We start from the raw sequence: 12,682 nt of genomic DNA on the forward strand, positions 1-12,682 counted from the left end.
TTTATTTACGTTTTATTCAGAATTACTAACACGTTCTTTGTGTTTGTTGCAGCTATTTAAGAATTTCCAATTCCAGGTACTTTTCTTGAAGATTGTATGTCTAATACTTACATACTCGTGCAAAGCTGCAGTAACAGCTTCTTATCAATAGACAAATGGTAAAATAATAAGGAAAAATGTGCTATTAGTGAAAAAAAATATATAAACTACGGTTGAGAAGACTTTATAGACTCGCACTCTTATTTCCCTCGATGCTCTGCATCTCGGGAAATAATACAGCTCGAATATAAAAATTGTCTCTCAACCTTGGTATATAATTACTATTCACTTCATGTTTATTAATTCTATACTTGCATAATTAAAAAGAATGTTTGCCAATTTGTAGAAGTACGCGGAGCATCGATATATGTGATTCACAAGTAATAATAATTACAAATGCAACCCACAATACATTTGGAACGTACAGCTGGATATGGACGCGGAAAACATCGACCTTTACGTTCTAAATGTATTGTGGGTTGCATTTTCAATTCCGTCGAGCTCATTATTACTCGTGGATCATCTTGTATGTAAATAACACTGGAGTGTCTTATTCTAGTAAGTATTATTTTTTTTTTTCATTTTTGTTTGTTCGTCTGTTTGGTTCTCTGTTTGAATCTACCTGACTCAAAAACTGGGAGATCCATGTTCGTTAAATAAAATTTGTTGGAAAAGGAAAATTGTTGACTGTGTTTTGCACTTTGTTTCATCACGATAAAATGTATGAGCTCGCCTCGCTTATCTCTGTTGAGTCGATTTTAATTTAAGTGGCGTGCAGTCGTATTACCTCACGTTTTTTGCATTACAATCCTAAATACTTGCATAAATGTTCAAGGTTATGATTTTGAACTGCAGAAGAACACTATATAACAGTGCAAGAATAAAAACAAAATAGTGAACGTTGGCATATACTCGTACACCTTTCTAGATGTTGCCAAATATGGTAATAATGAATTGTGCTATAGTTCTCGAAAGGTTTGTTCTTTTAAATGTCTGTTGTCATTTACTCGCAGTATTCAAGATTCCCATGGATATGATGTGGAAATTTTGATACACATAAAAACCTCGTTCTTGTTTAGTCATCTTTTATACATTAAAATCTACGATGAATTAACCATGGCAGCTGCATTTTATACCAAAAAAAAAAAAAAAAAAATACACAACATTTTTGTTAAATGGCAAAAAAACCGTCACAATCGTGAAAAAGACTGGGAAACAGTGGATTACAGATAAAATTAATTGTCTAATTTCTTCTAATTACGTAATTCTTGATTAATTTCATTTCTTAATTTGTTAGGTTAAATAATCCAAGTAGAGTTAATCGAATCTTCCGAGAAAATCTCAAATAAATGCGCAGCTTGATATTGACGTAATTTTTCTTAATAATACAGCGTTATTATAAATGATTCTACACTGACCTCCAAAATTAACGCATCACTTGTATTTTTACGGGTTTTTTGAAAAGTTTTACTTTAAAGCAAAAAATTGTTATACACACGGAAAATAGAGGAAAAACATAGATCATTCTACAAGAGTAAATAAAATTTCCAGCCACTGTGTACAAAAATGAGCAAAAATATCGTTTTTGCTCAATTTTTAAATTTACTTGAAAATAGTTTTTTAGTAACAGTTGAAAAATTTAATCAGTATTGACATCAATCTTCATTTACTTTTAACATGGGTGATGTTAGGAACAACTTCGCATTTAAAAAGTCCGTGCCAGTGGTTTTGTTAGCCCAGAATTAAGGGAGTCGGAGGACTATAGCATATCACTTTGGTATGAACCAATCTACCGTATCTAAAGTTCTAAGAAGACATCGGGAGACTGGACGGCACACAAGGAGGCGGAAACTAGGCCGAAAACGGATCACAACACCTCACCAGGACCAATACTTATGGTTAATAAGCATTAGAGAAGGGTTTCTCACTGCTCTCCGACTTCAAGATCGCATGTTAGACAATATGCACTTCGCCTGGATGAAAATACTGTTAGAAAATGACTAAAGGAGGATTAGATACATCCGAGAAGACCAGCCACTGGATCCAAGTTAACTGCAGCTCTTCGGAGGGCCCGTTTAAACTTTGCATTAGAACATGTCAATTGGGTCGAACAAGATTGGCGCAGAGTTTTGGCCTTCGATGAATCCAGGTTTTGTCTATACAAGTCTGACGGACAGGTAATAGTGTATAGACAACCTGGTGAGTGATATGCGCAGTGTAATTTCGTTACTAAAGAGAGTTTTGGAGGAGGGTCAATAATGGTATGGATAGGAATATCTTTAGACGTAGCTACAGAGCTGGTGGTTTGAATGCACGAACATCTTGGAACCTGTTGTTGTACCTTATGCCCCATCCGCAGAGCCAGACTTCATTTATATGCACGATAATAGACAGCCACATATTGCAATGGTAATTTTCGACTAATTTAGGACTATTGAAATATCAGCTATGAAGTGGCCAGCACGTAACCTTGACCTCAACTCAATCGAACACTTATGGGATAATATGGAAAAACTGTTACAGGCAATGTAAGGACGTCCAAATGACTTCAGTCAGCTAACAAGAGCACTTCTGGATATTTGGCAAAATATAGGCTAAAATCATAACAGAAACCTCATTTTTAACATGCCACTACGTTATTGAGCTACAATTAACGCTAGAGGGGACAATACAGGATTTCAGGAAAATAATCTTTAAATTTCGATGGTTTTTTTGATTTCTCATTTTACTCGTGATGTTACCTTTTCGAATTTTTGTATTTTTTTTTACATTTATGTGCTCTTTTTTGTCAGAAAATGTGTTGAAAATATTTCCCATGGTTCAGCTGTTATTGTTGTTGACATATTTTTTTAAATATTTCAAAACTTGCTTTTTTAATTAAAAAATCAAAGTGATGCGTTAATTTTGGAGTTCAGTGTAGTCCAAGTAGTAAAAATTGAATGTAAAATTTATGGGTGCCGCTCCATATAAAAAACCTCAAAACGATGTGAATAAGTGAGTGCACACCGTTCACACACAGGAGTTAAATTAGGTGCAAAACAACTCAATATTTTTGGATTGAATATTTTATTAAAAAAAATAAATAAAATGTTCATCACCGCACTGTTCACATAAAAAATGACAGTGACAGCGACAAAAATTTCATTACATAGGCATGGCCTGCCTCGACTACAATCATTTATAATAACCCTGTATACAGGGTGATTCTTAAATAAGTTTGAAAAAAAACTGTAATTAGTGATGATGAGAAGAAGTCATTGACAAAACAATTTTCTTATAAAAGTTTTTTCGTTTTCCAGATACAAATGATTGAAAATTTGGTCAAAATTGCTAGTACGTTGCTGAGTTAAAGGTGATTACCTGAGTCAGCTAAAACAGGTCAGTCGTATAAAACAGAAACTAAAGAATAATTTGATTTTTTTGTGGTAAATTTAATGTGTGATGTCCTCTTAATGTATGCAGGTTTTTTTAGGATTCTGTGATAACCCTGTTAGGACATATTAATTCAAACAAGACGACAAGAATTTTTTTTTTTACAAATTTAACCCTTTTATATTCAGTTGAAGGAGGATTTAAAAAAAAAATAATGTCAGTGCATTTGTTTTGGTGAAAATTAAACAGATTGGTCAAAACAATCCCTTATTCTCAAAGAATTATTCTAGCCATGTTGTCGTTTGCGTTCAAAACAGAATCAAGTAGTCTTTTGTTTTGAACAATTGAGCAACATTGCTGAAATAATTCTTGAGAATGTGTTGATTAAGGTATCAAGTTTACCAAAATAATTTATGAAAAATGTTCCCAACTTAAGAAAAAAAGTCACAATCATTTAAAATCACCCGGTATCTCCTAACAGGGTTAACATAGAATCCTAAAAAAATGTGCATACCACACATTAAATTTACCACAAAAAATTTTCAAATTATTCTTTAGTTTCTGTTTTATACGACTGACCTATTTTAGCTGACTCAGGCTTTATATTAAATTACATTTAAATTGTTATTACATGTATGTAAGGGTAAGTTCACCTGAATAGTTTTCCTGAAAATGAAATATTCAAGTTTTTCTTTTATTATGTAGTTCAAATTGTTATTATTTTCTGTACCTTCATATTTTACATTTAATAATAATGTCAAGGGTAGTTAGTTATAAAATATTCTCCAAATACGGAACCTTTTTTTTACCTTGTTAATGATTTTTATCGTAAAATTCGCTCGTTTTCTTGTTTCTAATAATAACTGTTAATATTTTACGAATGTTTTTAAATTAATAAATGTAATCTTTGTGGATATCTTCCTTCCAACTACCTAAACATTTTTTTAAATTATAATTAATACTGCTTGAGCTTCTGAAGTAACACTACAAATATGTTTGCTTAGATTTATTTAGGTACTTATATATACATAAGGAATTTCATAAGGTATTATGATTAATTTTCAACAAACAATACAATTACGAGATCTGCTTAACTGTACAAATTTGTATTGAGAGTTGAAAAGGATCATTCATTATTTATGATACCTAGAAGTGGTGCTTCTGTAATCAATTAGTTGTTGAAGGGAAATGATTTATTTTCTAATTAGGTTATTTTTACTTTCTCGAACATGGCCAAGATATTGCTTAAAATAAATCCTACGCAAAAGTCAGTTACGCGTAGATTTGTTACAATTTAACAATGATACAATTTTCACTAACAGTGTGTTGCGCAGTTTATTGGAATGTATTCTACCTGGAAGTTCATACCAGGTCCTTGAAGGTAATTATCATCAATCCCTTTCAGACAATTTAATAGGGCGTTTCGTAACAAACGAATCAACCGACTTCAAATTATCCGTCAGGAGTGATCATCAAGAATTGTAAATAAGTATTCTTAATTTATGTAAATGTTTCATTAAAGCGAGTTCTGTAAGGAGGACTATGGAATAAAATGTAATAACGCTGAAATCTCTTGGAGATTCATAACAGTTGCTGTTAGTAACTTACGTAAATTTGTTATACAATGATTTAACTCACAAAATTTACATAACGATTTTTCAGTTAATTACTTTGAAGTCTTTAATATTATGTATTAATTAATTTTGTTAACAAATTTCTATTAATAATTCTTGTGTGACGAACTAATTCATGGGACAAATAAGTCACATATTTTTGAAGATGTTTTGGGATAATGGGAGGCCATGAGTTATCTTTTTAACGTTGGACACACTGTTTGATTTCCGTCACTAAAGCGCCTGAAGTTCCCGCTATGTCGTGTATTCTTCTATTGCAAACTAGTAAAACTGACAACAATGGACTAGACATTGACGCTATTTATAACCTCAAACTTAGAAAAACATAACAACAGACGGCTTTACTACCAAATTAAATGCAAAATTTCCATGGCCTCCTATTATACCAAAACAACGTGAATCCATTTTACAAACAGAAATTTTAATTCTGTAGTTTGTTGTTTCACAAAAAAAAATATTTGAACTTCAACATAATATTTTTGTAATATTAGACTTTGTTTTCATTTATATGCAATCTCGCTGGTATATGCGTATATGGAATTTATGCAAATATTGATCATTCACAAAAAACTTAATCAGTTCAAGCACTTCAAACGTTGGTCCAGAAACATCTTTTCTGAACGACTATTCCTTCAAATTTAAAACGTTTTTTTAAAATACTTTCTTTTTGTAAATATTAAAACCAAGGTCATGATCATAAAAACGGGTGAGGTTATTGTTACTCTAGAACTAGTTGATACGAATATAGACGCGATAATTATCAACAAAAAACATTTCAAGCATTAAACATCATATCAGATAAAAAATCCCGAGGACGTAACAATTATATACGACGTAATAATTTCACAACGTGGCCATAACACAGCATTTCCTCGCCTAGAAAAGCATTCAACCCTCATATTTTTGCCATTTGAAAGTTTGCCATCAATGATTTATCTAACAGTCATAATTTTGCATACAGTACCTATAAAATTCCACAAGAAAGATTTATGCATCAAAGATGAAGATGCACACCTAAATTCCTTCCATCCTAATCGAATTTCCCAACATCAAACACGTTGTCTATCTAGTGGAAAATCGATCAAGGCAAATGTCTAATCAAATATTTAAATCGTAAAAGCGAACAGAATTTACATAATAGGTTCACATGCACTTCGAATTATGCAGTCTCATGTTACGAAATATTTTACTGGAACTTCTAATGTTACGCGACGGTGAGAGTTTAGACACATGTTGGGAGATTAACATCAAGCAAAACAAGCCAGCGAAATGTTGGAAACGGAAATATTTTGATTAATCTAAGACGAAAGGGTCATGTTTCAGACGTTATCGCGTAAACAAAAATTAAATTAATTGCTCGCCCGGCGCATCCACCATATGTGCGCTGATAAAATTACATTTCGGCGTTATTATGGCCGATGAAATGTTCTACCCTTCGGTTAAAACGATTCTCGCTTAAAAGAGTCACAGAAGTAGTTCTTGCTTCTTTAAATAATCTCATACAGTGAATACAAAAATTTTGGAAACGTTTTTCAATTGCAAACTAGTAGACCTGACAACAATGCGCTAGACATTGCGCTGTTTATAACCTCAAACTTAGAAAAACATAACCTACTTGAACATACAGGTTCACTACCAAATTAAATGCAAAATTTCCATGGTTTTTCATTATGCCAAAACAACATGAATGCATTTTATATGGTATAATTTTGTTATCTAAAAGTAGGCGTATGCCTCTGGAGCTCTGGCATTTTCAGGTGTCAAATAACCGGGAAACTCGATACGCTCTGCACAACACCTCGAACAAAATAAAACACCGTAAGGGAATAAATAATTTGAGTTTCCCGTGTTGCTGTTTTCGGCAAACTGTAGGGGGTTCCCAATTTGAATGTAAAATCCAATTCAACTCCCCGATTTTGCTCGCAACATGTGATCTCTTGATGAATTTTTCACAAGAACTAATGAAAAATGCGCTCGAATAACGTTTGCTAACACTAGTGTTCCGAAGCGGAAACGGGCGGTTCTTGGACTAATTTATGATGAACGTTGGAGAGATGGGCGGTAACTGGTGAAAAAGATAAACTTCGACCGGTAAAAGCCGAGGGCACTTTATTTCAACGGAGCTACGAAATTATTATGTCGCGTTCGAAACTAATAAACTTATTGTAACAATGTCGTTTTTATGGGCTGAAAAGCGAACCTCTTGACAAGGCCGCGTATTACCCGAAAGAGGGTTAAAATACGCAAGTAATTAAAAGATAATGGAGGCAAGCTCTGTAATGAGCCAACCACTTGAGATTACTTCCCAGAGTTGCAAAGTTAAAGAAGAAGGGTGAAAGCTGTGGACATTACAGGGATTACATCGGCAGGAATGTATTGTGCTTTAAAAGTCGCTTTGCTAATAATTTTGTAGTTTTTGTATTTTTAAATTAATTTTTTGTGTAAACACCGTTCACGTTATTTTGGCATAATGGGATGCCATGATTTATTTTTTTAACGTTGGACACACTGTTTGATTTTCATCACTAAAGTGCCTGACATGCGGACCTATCAAAATGAACATAACGTGTTGCTGAATTTCCGCGATGTCTGAATATTCTTGCAAACTAGGAAAACTGACAACAATGCACTAGACATTGACGCTATTTATAACCTCAAACTTAGAAAAACATAACCTAATTCAACAGACAGCTTTACTACCAAATTAAACGCAAAATTGCAATTATTTCGAAAATGTTTATCAATTGAAAAGCTTATTTATACAAGATACGTGATTGGATGATGGGAAAATCTAAAATTTAATTGTGAAATAATAATCGACAACTTTAAGGTAAACAGGATAAAGCAAAACAATAATGGACAAACTAAACTATTAATTTAACATTAACGTAGGTATCAGAATTACGTTGTACAAAATCATAACAACCATTTAATCGGTTGAAATTTAGTTTCTTTCGTTAAATGAAATAAAAAAATGGAAGAGCAACAAGTTGCCCGTTATTGCTTTTATGAGCTGAAAACTTTCTGGTTACTTCAAAAAAATAAATAATCGCTAAATCTATAAACTCTACAATACATTAAATTAAAATTGATGATCATTGATCAGTATGTTCAATTTATTAAATATGGTGTATTTTCCAATTTTTACTATAGTCAAATAAATCTAAGCAACAATCGCTGCTCTGTACGTTACATTTAGAACAATAACTTCTTATCGAATTGACTTTCACGAATATTGTTTATCTGTTAAATGTTTGGAAAACTTTTATTTAAAAACAATTTTCCTGTTCAAAACCGCATCGATAACGACAAAACAGTAATCATAAAACAAACCAGAACGATGACTATCTGTTTCTGTGGTGAAATACTCGCATTACAAAACATTTCTATCTGATCGATTTTGCCGTTTGGGCCAACAAAAAATTACAAGAAACTTTTACGCCAACACTGAATAATTAAATTGGCTTTCGACACAAAACAAACGATATGGTTAATTCTTAATGGAATTTAGTTTAGTTTTTGCAAAGTTATTAATTAAATTAAAGTCTTTGAATTTAACTTCGTAACAATTGATGCAAGACCTTGACCATAAATACAACTTCTTTAAATGTCATTTATGCAATTCATCGTAGCTAATTAATTAAATATGTTGTTTTAACATACCTACGAAAACAGTGTTTTAATGAAGGCTTTAAGATACTGTTTTTGGAAACTTTTATTTTTGTTATATTGGCAATTTCTGTTAGTGGACCTTGACTATTCAACGAAATCAAACGTCAGTTGTCAAACAATAACAATCAGAACAAAAGTACCAACCCAAAGATTATAGACAAAAAATTCCCCATGTGAAATGAAAAATTGTTGAAACAGAAACTAGGTAACTGAGCAAAGTAGAAAAATACTGCATTACACTCGTTTTATAACACGTTTTGTCACACTTGCTACCTTTTAAAGCACTTCTCGCTATGCTCGTCGTGCTTTAAACCCGCGCGTGCGACAATATGCCGTCTTATAAAACTTGTATAATAATATACTATTAAGTAATGACCTAAAACAGTAAAACTTCTCTTGACCTCACAATGATATTTATGCTATTCATTAACTAAAACATACCTACGAAAACAGTATTTTAATGAAGGCTTTAAGATACTGTTTTTGGAAACTTTTATTTTTGTCATATTGGCAATTTCTGTTAGTGGTCCTTGACTATCCAACGAAATAAAACAATGAATCAGACCAGAAGTACCAACCCAAACGTTATAGACAAAAAAACCCCCATGTGAAATTAAAATTCGTTGAAACAGAAATTTTCATTGAACTAACTGAGCAAAGTAGAAAAATACTGTATTGCACTCGTTTTATAAGACGTTTTGTCACACTTGCTATCTTTTAAAGCACTCCCCGCTATGCTCGTCGTGCTTTAAACCCGCGCGTGCGACAATATGCCGTCTTATAAAACTTGTATAATAATATACTATTAAGTAATGACCGAAAACAGTAAAAAAATGTTTTGTGTCATTAGTTTAGTTCTTTTCCTGTTGCCTATTTTTCCATACTACAGTAGACTTTTATTAATAAAGAAGAAGAAAAACTTGAATAAAAATCAGTAATCTTTAGACTTTGTAAGATTTATTAAAAATTAAACGATTGTAACGCGAGGCCATGAAACCGTTAAGACTTTGATGGCCACTCTCTGACCAGGTATTAGCCAAGATGGCGCCATTAACTTTCCGTCCAAAGCGACACGCTTCATTTAACATCATTTTCTCATGAGTGCCAATCTGGCAACAAGCGAAGCGTCAGACTTTCGCGTTAATAATTAACACCAGGCTCTAAATCAAAAGTTTGACAGGGTCCTGAAAATTTGATCGAGAGCCAAGTTGGCAAATTTCGTTGAAAACAGGATTTTTAAAACTGTTCTTCTGACTTGTGCGTGTTTCTAAATAAGAGTGTGGCGTGCGTTTAATAAATAATTTTCAATTGTGCCGTAAAGAAATTCACAGATTGAGATAGGCTAAAGCACGGCGAGTGACGTAGACGAGATTTCTCCATACTCATTACCGAGTAACTGAAATAAAATTTTGTACAAAACGTAAAAAATCGAATTGTCGTTTTTACTGCTGCTTTATTCAAATTTGCGATTAAGCCCATCTAGACCGTAGCCTGCATTTGGATAGTAAAAGTGCGGTTCGTTTGCCTTTATGAATCACAAACACACATCTAAAAACATAATAAAGAAGTTTGCTTCACTCGTTTTCTGCTAAAAGCTTCATTAAATAGCGCTAAATGAGAGGATATTTTTCGAGACAGGAAACCAGGTCCTCGTACCTACCTACATTTCGTGAAATATGCAAGAGCACCTTTGATAGTTTCTGCACACCATTTAATATCGGTTTTTATAGCGCAATTTCTGATTCATTTCCATTTCAATATGTTTTTTGTTAAGCCTAATAAAATGTTAAAACGTTGTGTTTTCGTTACTCCTGAAAGAACTCTGTCTCGCGTGCTTAAGATACCGTTACGGTCACGAAATTACTTGAAAAGGGAGATGGATTTCTTTGTTTGTAATTACGCGTTTTTTATTGTTGTTGAAAATAGTTACAATAAGTGGAATATTCGACTGAAGTCAGGAGCAATAACCTGCGATTTATGGCATTGAAAAATGTTTTTCGATTCATTTTCTGATATTGTCCGCCAATCACCTTTGACTTCTGTTTTAATCGAGTAATGGTGGCTTTAAACTCCAAGCCACTCGTAAAAATCAATGATTAAAATGTCAAAGTTAACAAATCTTTTAATCTAAATTACGCAGATGTAATTTGGAGGCACTGTTAAGTTAAACTTCAGCTTGCATTGAATACTTTAATACTCTCTTACTTAAAGAAAGCGTTTCTTGTTTTCTTACCATCTACTTAATCTTAAATTACAAATAAGCATTAGACAGAAACAAAACAGACAGTAGATAAATTACTTCTAGGAAGAAAAGCTCTGTAGTGAAGTATTTATTACTTCTAAAGCGTGTCATCGGGTGTGTGATGGATCAGAAAAAATAAGATGATTTTTATTATGAGAAATTTATTCAGAATTATACATCAAATATTATATGTTTTATCACGAAAACATATTAAACAGTTTGAATATTGTTTAATTATTAGGTTAATACATTTTCAGAATCTTCGGCGTGAGTCGACAGTGAGAGCTTACTAAGCACCTATTATTATTAATATCATCCAAGAGCTTCCATCAAAGATGACACTTTGCCGCCCAAACTTAAAAAGCTCCATAAAAAAGCGTAAGTCGAGGTGGTGTCGAAGTTGGCTTTAATTACAAACTCTTAAGTGAATTTTGCATGAAAATTGGTGGATGCGCCGGGGGAAATTATGTTGATTTTTTTTTTCTTTTTCGGCGTTTATTGTTTACAAACTCCAGAAGAACGCTATCTTTTTCGCGTGTGCTTTTTTAATAAACTGACACTACCGCTGTTTTCACCCCAAAAAATATATTTTCTTCATTAAGACTCACTTCCTCCAAAAAACCGGCAATCCTCTTCACTATCTTTGCTCGCCAGACAGTTACTTAAACCGAGTGAATGGAATAAATGGCACGATAACAGACAAGGGACTACAATTCCTTACAAATCCATTTACACCTGTTTCGTTTCTTAAGGACAATGCACTGTTATCTCTTTGTTCTGTTTTCCCTCGGGCAAATTGCATACGCAACACTCGGAGAAGCATCTCCTAATTAAAATTGCTTTATTATGATGTACAGAAGCTGTGTCAAATTGATTCGTAAAATTATCACACTGTTGCTATCGTTTCAATTTCGTATGGGACTAACTATTATATAAATCTGCTCATTCATATAAATTACAGGACATTTTCATTTGCCAATAAACGGAATAATTAGTCATCGTTAAAGCTCTGTTATGTCACAATACTGGAATAAACGGAATCAAGTGAAAAATTAATAAACGACTAACCTGTTACGCAAGAAAAGTTTAAAGCTGAAATGAAAACGAAATATAAGGTTGCGTAAAGCAGAAAACTATAATTTTATTTTAAAGAAACACTCTTAATGCAATAGCATTTTACGGTCATTATCATTATTTATTACGAGCACGAAAAAGTTTGAAATCATAAAATTTTCAGAAAATGATTAATTCATAAATACTTGCCAACGTGGAAACGCTGCAAGCATTCGGGGCACTTTTCCAGATTCCGCATTATTATCGGAAATTTTTGCATTGTAAATTAAAAATGTTATGTAATTATGTTATCAATACTTTGGGAAATCGATTTTTCAAAATACAGTAGTAAACGGCCCTAAACAAGTCGGCGAAGTTTAGTATTGCTATTTTGTATAATTTTATTGATGATTTTATGCTAATACACTACATTGTAATTTGATACGTTGATCCAACATTAATTAACAATATTTAACGAAGGCAAAATTATGGCATTATTTAAACTGGTGGCAAATTTTGGAACATGCCTCTAATTACCATGAAATATAAAATAATGGTTAATTTGCTATAAAACATGAGGTAGAAGTTATAACGTAATGTAACATAATCAAATTATTTGTCAGGCCACTATAAATATAATAATAAATAAAATTTCTTTGCCATATATCGC

The 12,682-nt window shown here is 32.6% G+C and overlaps 1 protein-coding gene across 1 annotated transcript in view; it reads right to left on the reverse strand.

Annotated features, from left to right (window-relative positions):
• The window catches only part of Tk (Tachykinin), a 54,022-nt gene that overhangs the window by 3,847 nt on the left and 37,493 nt on the right, over positions 1 to 12,682 (reverse strand). The window lies entirely within an intron of this gene.

Source organism: Tenebrio molitor, chromosome 9 (assembly GCF_963966145.1).
Source record: "Tenebrio molitor chromosome 9, icTenMoli1.1, whole genome shotgun sequence".
NCBI lineage: Eukaryota > Metazoa > Arthropoda > Insecta > Coleoptera > Tenebrionidae > Tenebrio > Tenebrio molitor.